At 32.8% G+C, this 17,086-nt stretch overlaps 1 long non-coding RNA gene across 3 annotated transcripts; it reads right to left on the minus strand.

The window, feature by feature from the left end:
- Positions 1-12,096: 12,096 nt before the first annotated feature.
- On the minus strand, positions 12,097-13,660 carry LOC149387930 (uncharacterized). 3 transcript variants are annotated; one of them, XR_016300911.1, is made up of 4 exons: positions 13,515-13,660; positions 13,033-13,091; positions 12,671-12,885; positions 12,097-12,445 (listed from the first exon to the last, which is right to left on the minus strand). It is a non-coding gene; the product is annotated as an uncharacterized LOC149387930 (long non-coding RNA). The 3 variants fall into 3 exon arrangements; XR_016300913.1 differs by having other exon boundaries at positions 12,671-12,839; positions 13,515-13,657; XR_016300912.1 differs by lacking the exon at positions 13,515-13,660 and having other exon boundaries at positions 12,671-12,844; positions 13,033-13,248.
- Positions 13,661-17,086: the final 3,426 nt, after the last annotated feature.

Consider the following 17,086-nt stretch of genomic DNA (forward strand, 5'->3'; position numbering starts at 1 on the left):
AAAGACGTCGAACTCAAGCCCGTGGGAGAAAATCCACGGGATTCCGAGGACGAACCGAACACAAACGAAATAGGAGAAACCGAGGAAGAAATCCTGCTTTCCAGCTGCAAACTTGACCATATTCACCAAGCTCGAGCTCCCACAAACGAAGCGCTTCACGTCAGGCGAGTCAAAGGTCTCTTTGTGCCTCACGCTTTCGCTCCGTTCTTAAGAGCCCCTCCTCAGAAGCATCACTTCCGTAGACTCATCCTGACTTTTTTAGTTCTACTTAGCATGGTACACTCGTTTGGTAAATTAGTACATTAGTTATTGAGTTCCATGCTATTTTAATTATGTTTTAGTATAAATAAGTGTTCGGAGTACTGGGTAGGCTTATGAAAAGAGTTGTTTAATCTATTATTTTAGACTATTAATTTTCTATTAGCTGGATAGTGGAGTCTAATCGGAGGGATTGGTTCACTTCTTGAATTGTGAACAGAGTTTATTTTCTAGTAGGTTTTGGTGTATTGGTCTCGGAATTGTGTGTGGTTTTTCATATTGATTGATGATTCTATGAATTCATTCTTGAGTTTTGGGTTTTTTTATTATTATTTTTTTTATCACGTATGATTAATAATTGGTAATAACAGTTACTACAATTATCAATTATGGGTTTCTGATTTTTTCTTTCTAAATCTCGTATAGTTAATAATTAATATTTATTTTTTAATTGAGCTGTATTTCAGCCTGAATCCAGGAAAGAGAGCATTCAAGGACTTTTACGTTTCAATTTTTTGTTATGTAGTATCATAAATTGCACGTGTTTGATTATTCTTTGTATAATACATGCATGTATGATTTCAATTATTTATGGGTAAGCTTTCATTTCTGAATATTAATTAGCAAAATAATATTTATTATTATTATTTTCACCATTGGATAAGATATGGTGACTGAACAACAAAATTTATGTCAAAGGAAAAAAAAAATTCTTATTTTTTTGCTATGATGTTGTGAACTTTGTGAGCTATGTTTTGTGCTAGAAGAAAAAGAAAGGCACAAAATGCTTGGTCTTTTCAATGAACTTTGGTAGAGAATCGGATACCATTACTAGAAACTAGCTATAATCTTATCAAGTTCATTGTATTATAAGATGTGTGAATCCGAAATTTACAAGTTTTTATTTTTATTTTTTTATTTGCATATTCCTTGAAATTCTATTAAGCTTCTTAAGATACAAAATCGTAAATAGTTGCAACAAAACGAAAAGTTGAATAACTTTTTACTTCTTAATTTTATATAAAAAAAAAAGGATACCACGATTGACCGCATACGCAAGAATTGCATTAGAAGGAAACTGACACCTCATAGACTATCCTCTGTTACCCGTTTGGAATTCAATATATGAGAGAATGAGAAAACACGAGTGATCATATAAATGGAAGTGAAATTAAGAGGAAAAATAAAAATTATATCTTGTTTTTGATGTTATGGAAAATAAAGGGTAAATATGAGAATAAAGTGAGAAAATAGAAATTTATACGGCCCGCATTTAAAATTTAGACGCTTTATTTTCCACCCTATTTTTCATGAAAAATAGAATATATTTGTGAAAATTGTTTGTGATAGTGTTTTTTTTAAAACTAATATGGTCCAAATATTTATCACAAAAATAATCTTTTTCAAGTTTTTAATTGTCATTTTTTTTATGTTTATAGATTTTTTTTTAATCCAAAAATTGTTACTGTTTTGGGTTATATTTAATTTAATTTACTGTTTACTATTTTATTTAAAAGAAAGATGACATTTACAGTTTGAAAACCTCTAAACTTTGAAAGGATTCAAAACACCAACTATATTTGGAACGTTGCACTTTTAAAATACCATCCATGTAATTTTTCCAATGAAATCCCAATGTTAGTTAAACATTTTCCATCATAATTTCCTTTCTTTTATATATTCTCTCCATTTAAACAACACAAGAAAAATTGGGTATGCGTAAAACATGAAAAATCTAATTAAGAAAAAACGACAACCAATTTAATTTTTATTGAATTATTTAGATTCGAGAAGATTCGATGGAAACCAGAGTAAAGAGAAACATATATTTAAAATTGAGATAATATCGAAATTATGATCATTTTGATAGTATCAAAACCCATTACTTGTGTTTTAATTTGGAACTATTACTGCCTTTTGTACATTCACCTTTTTAACTTTATTAATTTCCTTTTTCATTTCTCTTATAAATTACATCTCTTTTAATACTTCACTTTCATATTCTTTGAAGATTTATTGACGTACAAAAATTTATTGACAAAGATATCAATAGATCTTCAAAGAAATAAATTTTTTTTCCAGATTCCAAAAAACTTTTAAAAAATTATATTAATTTACTTCACATATCACTCCATTTCGCATACATTATATATTAATGAAAAGATCTAAACTCTAAACTAGGAAAAAAATGTAAAGGAAGAACAAAATCTAACACGAAGAACAAAATAAATATCAAGAACGAAAATGAACCATACGTCGCTTTTATGCAGTCCGACGCCGTTAGCATTTAACAACCCATATAATCAGCCACGCAAGAGAGAGAGAGAGAGAGAGAGAGAGAGAGAGAGAGAGAGAGAGTTAAATGTGTTAGTTTATTTATTTTTTAAACATAATGTGTTTGTTAAAATATTAAATGTAATTAAATTAAATGATTAAGAAATAAATACAAAAAAAAATTAAATGACTAGTCATTTAGAAATATTTTGATACCAAACATTTCTCTCTCCTATAGATAAGTAATAATTTTTTTTATTAAAATGTAATTAATGAATTTTGGTACAAAATTATTAAAGTGATCATAATTCTAGTATTATTCCTTTAAAATGAGGATGTGGGTTTCTTTATTCTCACTCTCTTTGTTAATACTTTTGTGACGGGTTTTAATTTTTAGGCAAAACTTTTTATAGTTGAAGAAGTTGCTAACTTGCTATGAAAATTGTTCGTCATCGCCCACCGGGGATTCCTGAAAATAGTTAACAGTTTGCTAGCAAAAAAAAAAAAGAGAGAGAGAAAGAAAATAGTTAACAGTTAAATTAAGGTAGTATTAAGATTAAAAGAAAAACATTTTCCTCCGGCTTTTATATATACACATAGTGTGGTTAGATTCCTATATTCAACGCACAACCATATATATGTTAATTAGTTGTTTATTTATGATTTACGTCTTTTTCAAGGGCATATCACATCGTCATCGCAATACACAGCCATAATAATAGAAGTCACGTGACGAGGAATTAAGTGAGAAGAAGTAGATAGATAGAGTAAGAAGAGCTTTGTTGAACTTTTTGGGAACCACTGTGCTCTCTTCTTCTTCTTTTTCATCGCAAACTATTCTCATGCGCGTGACTTTTTGCTTGTGGTCTTAAAAAACAGCAGATAAGCCGGTGAACCCAATTTATATATGACGAACGACAATCTCATTTATGCAAAAATCAATAATTGCGATAGTTGAAATCAATGAACCATACATATATAAATCCGCTTTAATATATCACACGTTATTACGTATCAAGGTGACGAGGCAGAGGAAGGGAGTGTCAGAGAAGAGAGAGATTAATGTACCACCAGGTTTTGAGGAGAGCAGAGGTGAATGGACGTGTGAGCTTTCACAAACCCTAGCTAGCTTACGTAGCCTATAGGGTTAAAGCATTATAGCTAGCTAAAGCATTATAATAATAAAATAATATTAAAAACCCCCTCATAGAAAAGCTGAAAGCCCACCCTTTAGCCTATCTGTCACCCTTCCTCAGAAGCATCAGTTCCGTAGACTCATCGGAGGTATGCTGTAAAGTAAGGCTTTTTGTGTAACTCGTCTTGTGAACGTTGGAATCAATGAACGAGTTTTTTCCTTGAATCGAGTATTGTTGCAAATTATAATTTCACTAGAGCGTGAAATGGTCCTAGATTTAGAAAATAAATATTTAAGGTCAATTAAAGATTTCGGAATGAGTTGAGAATTTCGAGTTGGACTCGAATGATTTTAATTTCCCGAATAATATTTTCGGTGAGTCCTCGAGTACTAAGAAGAGTCTCGGGAGTGAAAATAATTTCCGAAACACCTTAAATATATTCAAAATAAATTAGAATCAACGAGAAATTATCTCGGTTTATTTTCTAAATCGTTTCCATTTAATTATGGACGAGATGTTTATTTTGAGAGTAAAAGGATCGATTTGCAAACAAAAGGTGGTTTATTTGAAAGGAAATTTGAGAATGAGGAAGTTAGTAGGATTATTTTTGGTCCTTATCCCATTAATTTCTCAGCCACACATATAGTATTCTAGACTCTTCTATTACCCTTATCTTTTCACTTTCACGTTGGAACAAACCAAAGCAAGAAGGGGAAAAAAAAAACGCACGGAAGAAAAAAAAAAGAGAGAACAACGACCGAGAGACGCCGGAGTGGTTTAGGTGAGTTCGTCCTCTTCTTCTCCTTCCCGTTATTCATCTTCTTCATCTCCATTTCTTTTTCTTTTCCTTCGTTCATCTTCTTCAATCACGCTGAGAATCATTGGCTCCGATTTTGTTCTCTCCACAAGGTTGAGCGGGATTTCGTGGAGTAGGAGAAGCCGAGAGTTGTGGGTTCGTTTTCTACATCAAGGTAGGAAATCCAACTCGTTTTCTTTGTTTCTAGTCCGATTCCTATGTTTTCCTATTAGGGGTTTTTGAGTTCATTTGGTTGATTTCGTGGGTTGCTTGTGTTTGGGCTCGGTTTGTGCTTGTAGTGAGCTGAAATTATTTGAGTTAGGATTTTCAGATTTTTATGGATACTTTGGCCGAAAATTTGGAAGGGAAAATTGGGGGTTTTCATGTGTGATGCTTGAATCAGTTAATTGTTGATTAGGACTCTGATTTTAAGTGTTGAAAATTGGAGTTTTACTTGTTCAATTTCAGTTTTCACGTAAGTTGTGTTTTGGTTCACTTTTGGGCTGATTTTTGGAGGTTTCGGATTTCAGAGTATGTGCTTGGCTTTGAAGTATGTTGAGTGGATTTTTGTTTTGTCTGTGGTGTGGTACTGATATGCGTAGGATCGGATCTGAATTTGTGGTGTTTTTAGACGAGTCGGAGACTCGCTAGGATGTGAATAACATAGGTTCTTTTTAGAAAATTTACTTGGTTGAAAGTGTTGCTCGTCTTTGGTTTTTGTTGTTGTTGTTGCTGAGCGTGGGACGGGTTAGGATCGGGTGAGTGTTCGATTTCCGAATGCCTTGTTCGGGAATTGATTTCGAATCGAGAAACTTGGGTATCCTCGGTTCAATTTTTAATCTAACCATGCTCTCTTGTTGGTGCTGCGTGTCTCTCCGAGCTCGTACCGCAGGTACGAGGATGCAGCAAGGATGGTTCCGGCGAGTCGCGGGCGAGCAGCGAGGGCTGTTCGGGTTCAGCGACAAGGCAAAGAGGGGCTGTTCAGTTCGAGCGATACGTCAACGGCTCGGTGAGATGTCTTGAGGCTGTGACAGCGCGCAGCGACGGTGCAGACACGGGCTGCGAAACCTCAGCGTGTCGAGGCAGAGTGAGTTACGCAGCGACGACAGCGACTCGGCATCCTTTCGTTTCCGCGTCGGCGACGATGCGTTTGAACAGCGACGGCGGCGACGACGAGTCGTGAATGTACCGGCTCCCGACTCTAATTGTTAACCGAGTCGTTTCTACTAAAAGTCTTTTAACTATAATATGTAATATTATTTGTAAAATAGTTATGTACGTTTATGATACTAATCACGTGAGTTAGTGAGTTGTTTCGGATTCAAATCGGGTGCTTCAGGTGTGCTATGGTTCGTGGGTTCGAGATAAACCGAGAGTGTCGGTTTCCGTGAGTTACGAGTACCGAACGTGTGTGATTGAATCCGAAACATTCCCGTATTGTAATGTTTTTCAAAAATAATTTTATAACCTATAAGCTTATGATTAAGCTTAAAGTATTTTTGTTACAGCTCATAATTAAGCTAAACCATATTTTATGTTTCTTATTACAAGTATTAAGTTTTGAAAAAAAATAATTAAGTGGTTTTGAAAATAAAGGTTTGTACAACCTTACTTATTATTATTCTTTCTTGATTATTATTTAAGCTAAGTATTCTAATTATTTTTAATTAATTATTTTACTTATTATAACATATTTCCATAATTAAGATTAGTATTATTTTCAAAACCTATATCTATAGTTTTTAAACGGGTTGTTTTATTAACTACGCTTATAGTCTAACCAACGGGTTATTCTAATTTCTATGATCTTAGAGGTAAGACTTTCTTTACAAGTCTAAGAGTAGTGATTTTGGTTCTTGTGGATCGTTGTGGAAAGGAACAAGTTTTTCTCCCTCTTGGGTTCTTAACGTTGAGTTTCGGTTCTAGTTTTGGGCTCGGCCCAAGGGATTTGGGTTATTAAATGCTTCCTTAGCATAGCTAATCTCGAGTTTCATGTTTAGTCGCTACTTGTAGGACTTGTTCTCTCTCTTGATCACTGTTTCATGTGGGAATCGTGTTCTTGTTTTCTCTGATTCTCTTAAGTAAGAACGTATGTTTTGCGTGTGACGGATATGAGTTCCGTGCGCCTTGTTCAGTTTCTCTGGGATGAGAATTTGTAGACTAGTATTTCTGCTAGTGCAGAACTAATGGTGTTCAACGCTCCATTTTATTCCTCAGATATTTTCAGCTATCGCCGTAACGATTAGGCGTTAGAGGGGGAAGGAGCTAGCGAATCAGGAGTCCATGTAAGTGGGAATTAAGTCAACTACTTACCAAGGGAATCACATGTTTATGTGCATTTTACTGTGTTAGTAAACAAGAGTAGTTGAAAGCCCATGAATTTGACAAACTAATCAAGATTAAGGCTTCGGCTACTATTATTGAAAATGTAGCTTCGGGTTTGTCCCGTTAAGTTCAAGCGTAACCCGCTAACAACCCAAGCCGTTTCTTATTTGATTAGTTAATCTTCCTTTGACTTACTAATTTTAGATTCACCCGATAGACGGGTTTACGGGAAAAGCAGGGACAGACGTTTCTCATATTCCAGCTGAGATATCTGTTCTAGGGACTACAAGGGTCACACCTTGATTTCTCATTCAAAATACTATGACGAGCATATTAAACAATATTTAATCGAGTTTTACTCGAAACGATGCTCTTCCCGTTGTAGTTTAGGGCTGTACTCTGATTCCATCGGGTACCAAACATTTAAAAAGAACAGATGTCGGTGGTACCAGCAAGTCTGAAGACTTGTGTTTTTGTCAGGGATACCTGACGGGCGCAGTGTTGTAATTGGTAACTGCCGGCGTGCCGGGCACGTCTGAGCTTTCAGGGAGCTCGTGAGCGCCCCTATGATTGGAGATGGTACCATTAGAGGATCCTAGACGAAGTTTAAAACTTGGAGTCACCCTCATGATTAAATTGCTCGGGTCTGAGGGTTGGCTACTTGTCATTCTGAGGGTTGTTGCAGTGGGTGGTTGGATGACCTGAAGATCAGGATGACAAGTTCACATGTAGTAAGTATGCACGTGCTTGCATATCATATGATAGGAATCATATGTCTTTCATGCATAATTTATGTGTTATGTGCACGTCACATGTCATCTAGTCGCTTTTATTACTAGATAGACTCCCACTTGCTGAGTCTTTCGACTCATAGTTTATGACCCTTGGTAATGTAGGCAAAGGAAAGGCTTTACTCGGGTAGAAGGAGGAGATCTAGTCCAGGCTTGCGTCGCTCGACCTGTGGCAATGAGAGTTTTTGTTTTAAACGGGGAAAAATGGTGTTTTATTATGTAACTAGTAAACTTGTATTCTAGTTACTTGTTTTGCGTCCATGTTTGTATATAAGTTATATGTAAGATATGTCCAAAACAAACGAGTGTGTTTTGTTATGTATATAGTCGCTATAAGACTTGTATGTGAAATAAAAGCGAAAAATTTCCCCGAAAATTCTATTACTTATGATATATGTCTTATAGCTATTTAATTTATTTCCGCTTACTATATACAAATGCTATGTTTATTTAAATATTCTGGAGGAAAGAGATGTAAGTACTTCGCGGCTCGCGTGCGAGCTAGAGCTCGCGGGCGTGACATATGCATTGGCTGCTCTTAGGTTTGGTAAATTAGTACATTAGTTATTGAGTTACATGCTATTTATTTATTTAATTATGTTTTAGTATAAATAAGTGTTCGGAGTGGGTAGGCTTATGAAAAGAGTTGTTTAATCTATTATTTTAGACTATTAATTTTCTATTAGCTGGATAGTGGAGTCTAATCGGAGGGATTGGTTCACTTCTTGAATTGTGAACAGAGTTTATTTTCTAGTAGGTTTTGGTGTATTGGGCTCAGAATTGTGTATGGTTTTTCATATTGATTGATGATTCTATGAATTCAATCTCTCTATCTCTCTCTCACCCCTTCTTTGCCCACCCTGGATATACCTCCCATCCAAACGTTAACATATATGAATGCATAATACAAAAAAATTTAAAATTAGAATCAGAAGTGGCTTAACATTTCATTATTCAAAACAATGCATAAACGCAAGCTTTTTTCTTCTTAAACTGTTACAGAGATATAATGAAACTTGAAGAAAGCAAACAAGAATGGGTCAAACCGCCTTTCAAAATAGATTTGTTACTATCCACATACTCTCTCTCTCGGTTCTATTATTATAGGTACTATCATAACATTAAGTCCAACATCAGATATTTCTCATAACAATACAAAAATATTTTCAGACATGTTTTCTTTGTAGAATCTCGCAATCAAAACCAACTCATTAAAAGAGTTGTTGTTATATACTTCCTGAACTTTCATTTATCTACATAGATTAATTAAAAAAAAAATTAAGAACAAGCTAATGAATCCTGAGCAAGCCACGTCGCTTTGGGCAGCTGTATTTTCTTTCCTCTCTTATACGCTTGACATTTGTCTATATATATAAATACAGCTGTTTTTTGCTCATAAAAAACGCATTATTGCGAAATTCTTCCTTATTATAACGTGGCAAATGTTATTACATGTCTGTTACTTGTCAGCAGCTGCTAAACACAAGCAAGGTGGTACAATCACGATCTCTCCAATTCTTAACTTAGTCATTAGTCATTGCATGTTATGCTTTTTCAGCCAGATGTCTCCCTCTACGATAACAAGTTTTATTTAACGGCGTTCACTATATGTAATAACAGTTACTACAATTATCAATTATGTGTTTCTGATTTTTTCTTTCTAAATCTCGTATAGTTAATAATTAATATTTATTTTTTAATTGAGCTGTATTTCAGCCTGAATCCAGGAAAGAGAGCATTCAAGGACTTTTACGTTTCAATTTTTTGTTATGTAGTATCATAAATTGCACGTGTTTGATTATTCTTTGTATAATACATGCATGTATGATTTCAATTATTTATGGGTAAGCTTTCATTTCTGAATATTTTAAATAAAAAAGTGTGTTATAAACTACTATAGCGTAAAAAAACAAGTAATTCTAAAACCCATTTGTTAAACTACCATTAATCAATTTAAACAGCAAACAAAAAACAAAACTATGATAAACTGTCATTAACACTTATCAACAATTATATGGAGAAAGAAAATTAATTAAATATTAATTAAGTTAAGAAACTGCCATGTAAATAATTTATTATTTTATTTATTTTTTAATTTAAAACCGGTCAAAAGGTATTTTTGACCCTTTCGATTAGTTCATAAGTTGAGTAACGAATTTTCAATTATCAATCGAACGTTGGCTGTTAAAATAAAATTTCAATGATTGAAGAAGGCTATTTAACTGCAGTGCTAAATAAATTATTACAAAATTATACAATACAGATTGCAATTATGTTGGTAGTCCTAATTCATGATTTCATCATAATAATTTGAGTTTTTACCTACGTGCGTCAAAATTGGCCAAGCGCAAACGCACCTGCAAAATGAACGCTCTTATTAATTTTATCATCGAAATTAACATTTTTGAAGTAGTATTTGTGTCTTTCGCTCATTCAATTATTTTGTATACTCTTATCATTGTTATCACTTTAATTTTTTTTTATACAGTACCATGTAATTGTATACTAAAATATGTAGACTGAAATTGTATAATTGTGTAATATATATACTAAAGAGTGTATATTGAATGTATTAATATCCTAAATATTTCAAAAAAAAAAAGAAAAACATTATAATGTTTTGAAAGAAGCGTATAAGCGTTAGTATTGTAATTTTCCCACTTATTACACATTTTTGTTGAAAATGGGCCTTAGTGCATATAGGTCAGGTCATGATATAATATGTTATCTATTATGCAGTGATTGTATATTATATACGTAGTGTATTGTAGGTCAGGTCTCTCTCTCTCTCTCTCCCTCTTCTCACTTCGTCTCTCTCCTCTCCCCTCTCTCATCTTCTTCTTCCTCATTTTGCTTCCGCCATTTTATTTTTCCAGAATATGAGTTTATAGTTTCAAGCCGAAAACGACATAACATGGACAAACGGCATGTCATTTTCAGAGAAAATCAAACGAAATAACATGGAAAAACGACTTTCATGAGTTCGTCGGCCGTTTTCCCGGCGAAAACGACACCGCCGGCGAAAATCGGGGAATTTCGGCGACATTTAAATCCATGTTTGCAAGTATACCCCTTGATAAAAAGGCATTATAAAAAGTTATATCCCTCAAAAACACTCTCCCAGAAAGATAAAGACTTAAAAAACAACTTAATTTGCATTCAGTCCCATATACATTCTTCCAATTAGTCGTATAATGTTTGTGGCGACATTAACTGTAATCGTCCAAAGTTACAATAGCTGGTAAGATTATTGAAGAATGATATTGGCTTTCACCAAATAAGACACACTTGATTTCATCACATCGTTCCTACAAAAGGGTTTTTCCGGTCACCACCATTCCAAAAGGGCTTTTCGGTCACCACCGTCCTCCAATTCTAGGGTTTTGAATCTGCAGAAATTACATATAATCCATACATAGATATATATGTTATTTTGCTTATATTTTGTTTTTTGTTATATATAGCTAATAATGTAGGTTTAGGGTTTGCAATAAACGGGAAGTTATTTTTGCTTCTAATAAATAAAAAAATGTACATAATGAGACTTCAAATTTCTTCTTCTTCTTTTTAATAATTATGACATCAGACATCAAAACACCCTTTTACGATAAAAACGTGTCGAAACACTTGCCACTAAATAGATTCCAGCTCTTAGAAACATTCCAATGTATGCACACTGATACAGATGGTATTGAAAAGAACATCTCAAAATTACATATACAACACTTAAACTAAGCCAAACAAAGCTTTTGTTTTGTAGTTGCTAAAAAAAAATACTAGTTCATAACAGAACTCATATGTTATTTGTATGGGTGAATTATTTCTTCAGATATATCTTAACAGTGGAATAAATATACGGATTGCAATAATCTGTCAGGATAAAGTAAAATAAAAAGGTATTCAAAACATTAAATGGAAAGAGTGGATTTTCAAAACTAGCTTTCGGTAGGAAAATCACGCATCAGAAATACGAAATGAACTTGATCATCGATACACTCATAATCAAATGAGAATCTGTAAATTGTATGCCACGCTGAAATTAGAGGTCAGCCCTAGAAATATACATATACATAAAAAACCCTAGAGATGTATGTAGATCGGCAAAATTTTAAAATCAATGCGTCTGTAATAAAAGCAAAAGATTAACTCTACTATCATAAAAATACCCCACGAACAATATAACACAGTAAATAAAAAAAATAAAAAAAATTTAGATTAAAAAACACCAGGTTATACCAGAGGGACTTTAGGTGATAATGTTGTATATCAAAGTGACGACGACAGAAAGATAGAGAGCACGAATGAGTGAGATGCTATAGCTTCCATGCATTTCAAATCATCTGTGCTCTCTATCTTCTGTCAGCATCTATAAACATACACCCCAATGTCTCCTTTAATTAACACAAACATAAATATAATATGTATATATATATTATTATATATATATAAAGGAGAATCCGGAATCACTATTCACGCAGACTCATATTACTGTTAAGTCTACAGTACACTTAAAAAATTTGACAAAAATACCCTTTAAAAGTCTCATAATTACATGGCATGCCAATGTCATTCTGATTAAAATATTACAACTACTCCTAAAAGAAAAAAAAATCACAAAAATGCCACTCTGACTTAGAATATTCTGGAATACAAACCGACATCCACATATGACAGTTTTAAATCGTTGGAGCTGCCCGAAGTAAATTAATTGTCTGGAATTCTCCAGATATTTGCATTGCAAAAATCATCAACAGCTATTTCATGAAATTTCTGGAAAGTTTTTCATTTCTTTCCAAGCGGCCTATATATTCCATGCTCCTTCACCGAAGAAATCGACACCAACTTCTGCTCTTTCGTCTTCAAAACTACAATCAGACCAATACAACAAATTCAGCCATTGTACATCAATATGTAACAATCTGACCACAATCAATTTCTATTTGTTGTGTTTAACTTCATTTTTTAATCTTTTGTTCATTCTTTTACTTTTTTTTTTTTTTTTTACTTTTGTTCATTCTTTTACTTTTTTTTGTTCATTCTCTTTGTTCAGTCTCACTTTTCCTCCATCACCACACGTAACAAAATCAGACCTGATCGGCGAGGTAACGTTCACCCGTGGATCAGTTCGAACCACCACTTGAAGTTGAAGATGCGGCAATGGCAGTCCTCGAAGCCGAGTGTATGTGATCCGCAATACTCAGCCTAAGATAGTAAATAAGCCGGAAGATCTAGACCTTCAACTTCGACATCAGCGCAGAACTAATCTTGACGAACATGGGGAAATGATCAAGTAAATTAGAACAGTCTGGAGAAAAAGTGTATATTTCAGAATAGAACAAAAAAAATACAATCGAGAACAATAAGAGAAAGAAAGAAAAGCTGGACTCATGAGAGATCGAGTATCGCACAAAAAAAATAGATTAATTAAATTGTTTTGATAGGAAAGGATTACCAGAAGATCCTACTTGATGAAGTTCAGAAGATCTTCCCCTTAAAAAAATAATGGAGCATCTGTCAACAAATTGGAAATATATAAGCTTTATTTTTATTAGTCTTTCTATAGAAAATTGCTTAATACTAATACCCAGATAAGTGTTTTACCATGAAAAAATAAAATAAAAAAATCCCTCCATAATATTTCCAAAAAAATGTTAGCAGAACTTAAATCACAACATCATCAAAATGAGACCTGATCGGCGAAGTAGCCTTCACCCGTGGATGGAGAAGTGGTGGTCTCATTCTTTTCGCTGATGAGAGGCTGGGATTTTTTGGGAAAAGTTTTTTGCATCAGAAAGAAAGAAATATTTTTCTTATAACAAGTTAAATACTTATTTTTCTTATTTTGGGCAAATGAAACAAAAAAAGAAAACCCTACAGAGAATAAAAAAGTAGAGGTATAACTACTGAAAAATAATACGTTTGAGATGCGATTACCGGTTCAAATAAATCGAATACGAACTGTCTGATACCGAGACCGATACCATAGACGTTTCACCGCAGCCACATATTTCTACTATGTCCGAGACTATGGCGTGCATATGTATTTTTGGTGGTAGTAAAAAATGGAGGTTTCGCCATTGACGATCGGTATAGAGAGAGAGGGGGAAGCGGCTGTGAAAAGAGAAATGCAGAGGAGATAATGGGGTAGTAGGGTTTCAGATGGGCTTTATAAAAGCCCACTATTCTTTTTTAAAAGAAAGCCCACTAGAATAATACACATTTGTAGAGCAATTTTAATAAAAACACACAAAAATATAGCATCATAGACTGTATTTGCAACTTTGCATATTGTCTTCGATGTAGTTTCTCTTATATTTACAATGATGTTATTGATCTATTTCGTATATGTTTTGTATCAACTATCTCAAATTACATGTAAAAAACAATAAAGAAAAAGGTGTAGAAGCTAAATATTTATTTATAATTAGAAATGTGTATTTTATAAAAAAAAAAAAATTGTGATTTTCAATAATAATACAAATATTAACTATGAAGAAAATTTCCTTACTTAGATGTATATATAATCTATATTTGCAATTTTGTATTTATTCTCTATTTGATTTTTAGAAATAGGATTTGTAATATGGTAATTATTGTATATGTGTATATAATTTTTTTCATTGAAGTAAAATAAAATATAACATTGGTACAATTTGAGTTGTACAATTCAGTCATTATAAATTAAGATATGTAAATATATGTATGAAATATTATTGATGTAATCTTAACAATTAGTAAGTTATTTGACGTCATGTTCATCATTAATTTTTTTTTTATTATTTCAATAATTTACTGTTAAAAGACATCAAGCAACGCGCGGGCATTTTGCTTGTATATATATATATATATATATATATATACATCAAGCGAGAGGGAGAGAGTAGCGGTAATATTTTTTTTAAATGCTTCTAGCGGTGATATTAACTTTTTGTGGTTGATACTTGATATAGGCAAATTTAGAGAGTGGGAGAGAGAGAGAGAGAGAGAGAGAGAGAGAGATGAGAAGCGCACTGATGTTATTAACTTCTGTGTTTGTTGAAAGATATGAAAACTTGTTGTGGATGAAGTCTATGTTTATAGGGAAACTTGTGGTTATGCAATCATTATTTTAAATTGTCTTTTATTACTTGTTAATTCGTGAGAAACAATAAGCTTATATTAAAAAAAAAAAAATTGTGAGCCTATGAACGCAAAACAATAAATATATGGAGAGCAAGTTGAGCAAACAAAAAGTTGATCATGCTCGAGTAGAAGCATAGACAACTCACACATTTACAGTTAAAAATATGTCCTATTGGGACTTTTGTCTTCATATATGAATCTGCTTTTAAATTTTGATATATATATATATATATATATAAAATTTAAACTAATAATTTGAGTTCATGGCTGAAACAAAAAATAATTCGTTGAATGTTCTGCATCCCACCATTATTGCATCCCACTCATACTGGCAATCATGCATGGTGTCCTTTTTGTGCTTTGAAACTTGTTATTTAGGAAAGAGAGAAATTTTGTATTAAGAGCAAGACTAAAACACACAATTACACATAGGTTTGACTGGACCTTTTTATTTTTTCCTTTCAAGAACCAGTAAACTGGCTGATATTTGATATTTGGTTTGGTTTATAATAACACAAATACATATATAATACCATACATAAATTCCATAGACATACATATATCTTATATGTTTACACATGACAAGTATATACTTATAACCATATTTTTTAATCAAGTGAACAATTAAATGAGTTGAAATAATTAAGCATATGATAAAATAATTATTTTAATTTACCCTTATGAAATAAATTTAGACACATCTGCCTTTCCTGAAATTTTATTTCCTGCTCAATACACACACACACACACACACACACACACACACACACACATATATATATATATATATATATATATATATATATATATTGTTGTCGTATTATATATAATGTTTCATGCGTAAACATGGCTTTTTGAATAGAAAGTGGATATTTATTTTAGTTCACATTCATGTGTCTTGAAACTTCACAGTGGCACTTGCATGGTTAATTCTATTCGAACCATTATTTGTTTGGTTAGAGAGAAATGTCATTTAATGTTATGTCCAACAAAATAACTAATAAAACGAGGTGGGACATGAATGAAATGTAAAAAATTTCGGTTGGCAGAAGATAAAAGCATTAGGGTAAGCAAAAAAAAAAAAAAAAAAAAAAGCTGCAAGAGATAAGTTTTTTTTTTTTTTTTTTTTTTTTTTCAGAAAGAGATAAGGTTAATAATTAATGTTACAATGACAACACTCACGTTGCCAAGAGATGTATGACAACACAAAAGAGAATCCCTCGTCACACATGTCATATCTCTAGCTTGTCTCATTGATTCACACACATAGGGGTTGAAAAAAAAAGAGAGTATATATATTGTTGTCGTATTATATATAATGTTTCATGCGTAAACATGGCTTTTTGAATAGAAAGTGGATATTTATTTTAGTTCACATTCATGTGTCTTGAAACTTCACAGTGGCACTTGCATGGTTAATTCTATTCGAACCATTAGTTGTTTGAATGAAATGTCATTTAACGTTATGTCCAACAAAATAACTAATAAAACGAGGTGGGACTTTAATTAAACGAGGTGGGACATGAATGAAATGTAAAAAATTTCAGTTGGCAGAAGATAAAAGCATTGGGGTAAGCAAAAAAAAAAAAAAAAAAAAGGCTGCAAAAGATAAGTTTATTTTTTTCAGAAAGAGATAAGGTTAATAATTATGTGATAAGGTTATGTTACGACAACACTCACGTTGCCAAGAGATGTATGACAACACAAAAGATGTATGACAACACAAAAGAAAATTGCTTTCCTTTTCTCATGTCTTGGTAATTTTGGCTCCAAAATGTTCATTTAATACGTGGTTCGTGGGATAGTCCAGAACTATAGATGTTTTTGTTAGGACTGGAAATATAATTTATATGTTGACTGTCACTTAGTCTATAAATAGAGGTTAGAAATAATCATTTACCTTTGTGCAAGGCTAGCCTTCTGAGAGAGTTTGGGGTCTCTCGAATTCCTTGATTATCTTGTATTCAGTACCATTCTATTGAAATCTTCAAGGTTCATATCAGCTTTCTTTCTTCTTGTGAAATCGAAAAACACATATAAAATGATCCACTATTTAGAGCACTTACAGAATTTTGTCTAAATGATGGTATTCATGTTGATCGAAGATGATCTCCATTCTCGTGCCACTAAACTATAAGCCTAAATCCAAAAGAAGGGACAAAATATTAAAAGTTAATTTATCGTTCACAATGTGATTTCAGTGTTCAACAATAATTAAAGTGAATCAGAAGAAGAATGTTTCGCTGACTTGATCATAATTTTTTTTTGTTGGTATACTATATTCAAAAGATACCGACAGTAGAGTTGAAAGACGTCGAACTCAAGCCCGTGGGAGAAAATCCACGGGATTCCGAGGACGAACCGAACACAAACGAAATAGGAGA

The sequence above is a fragment of the Urtica dioica genome, chromosome 8, assembly GCF_054948205.1.
Source record: "Urtica dioica subsp. dioica isolate 48M chromosome 8, U.dioica_male_clone48M_v1_H2, whole genome shotgun sequence".
NCBI lineage: Eukaryota > Viridiplantae > Streptophyta > Magnoliopsida > Rosales > Urticaceae > Urtica > Urtica dioica.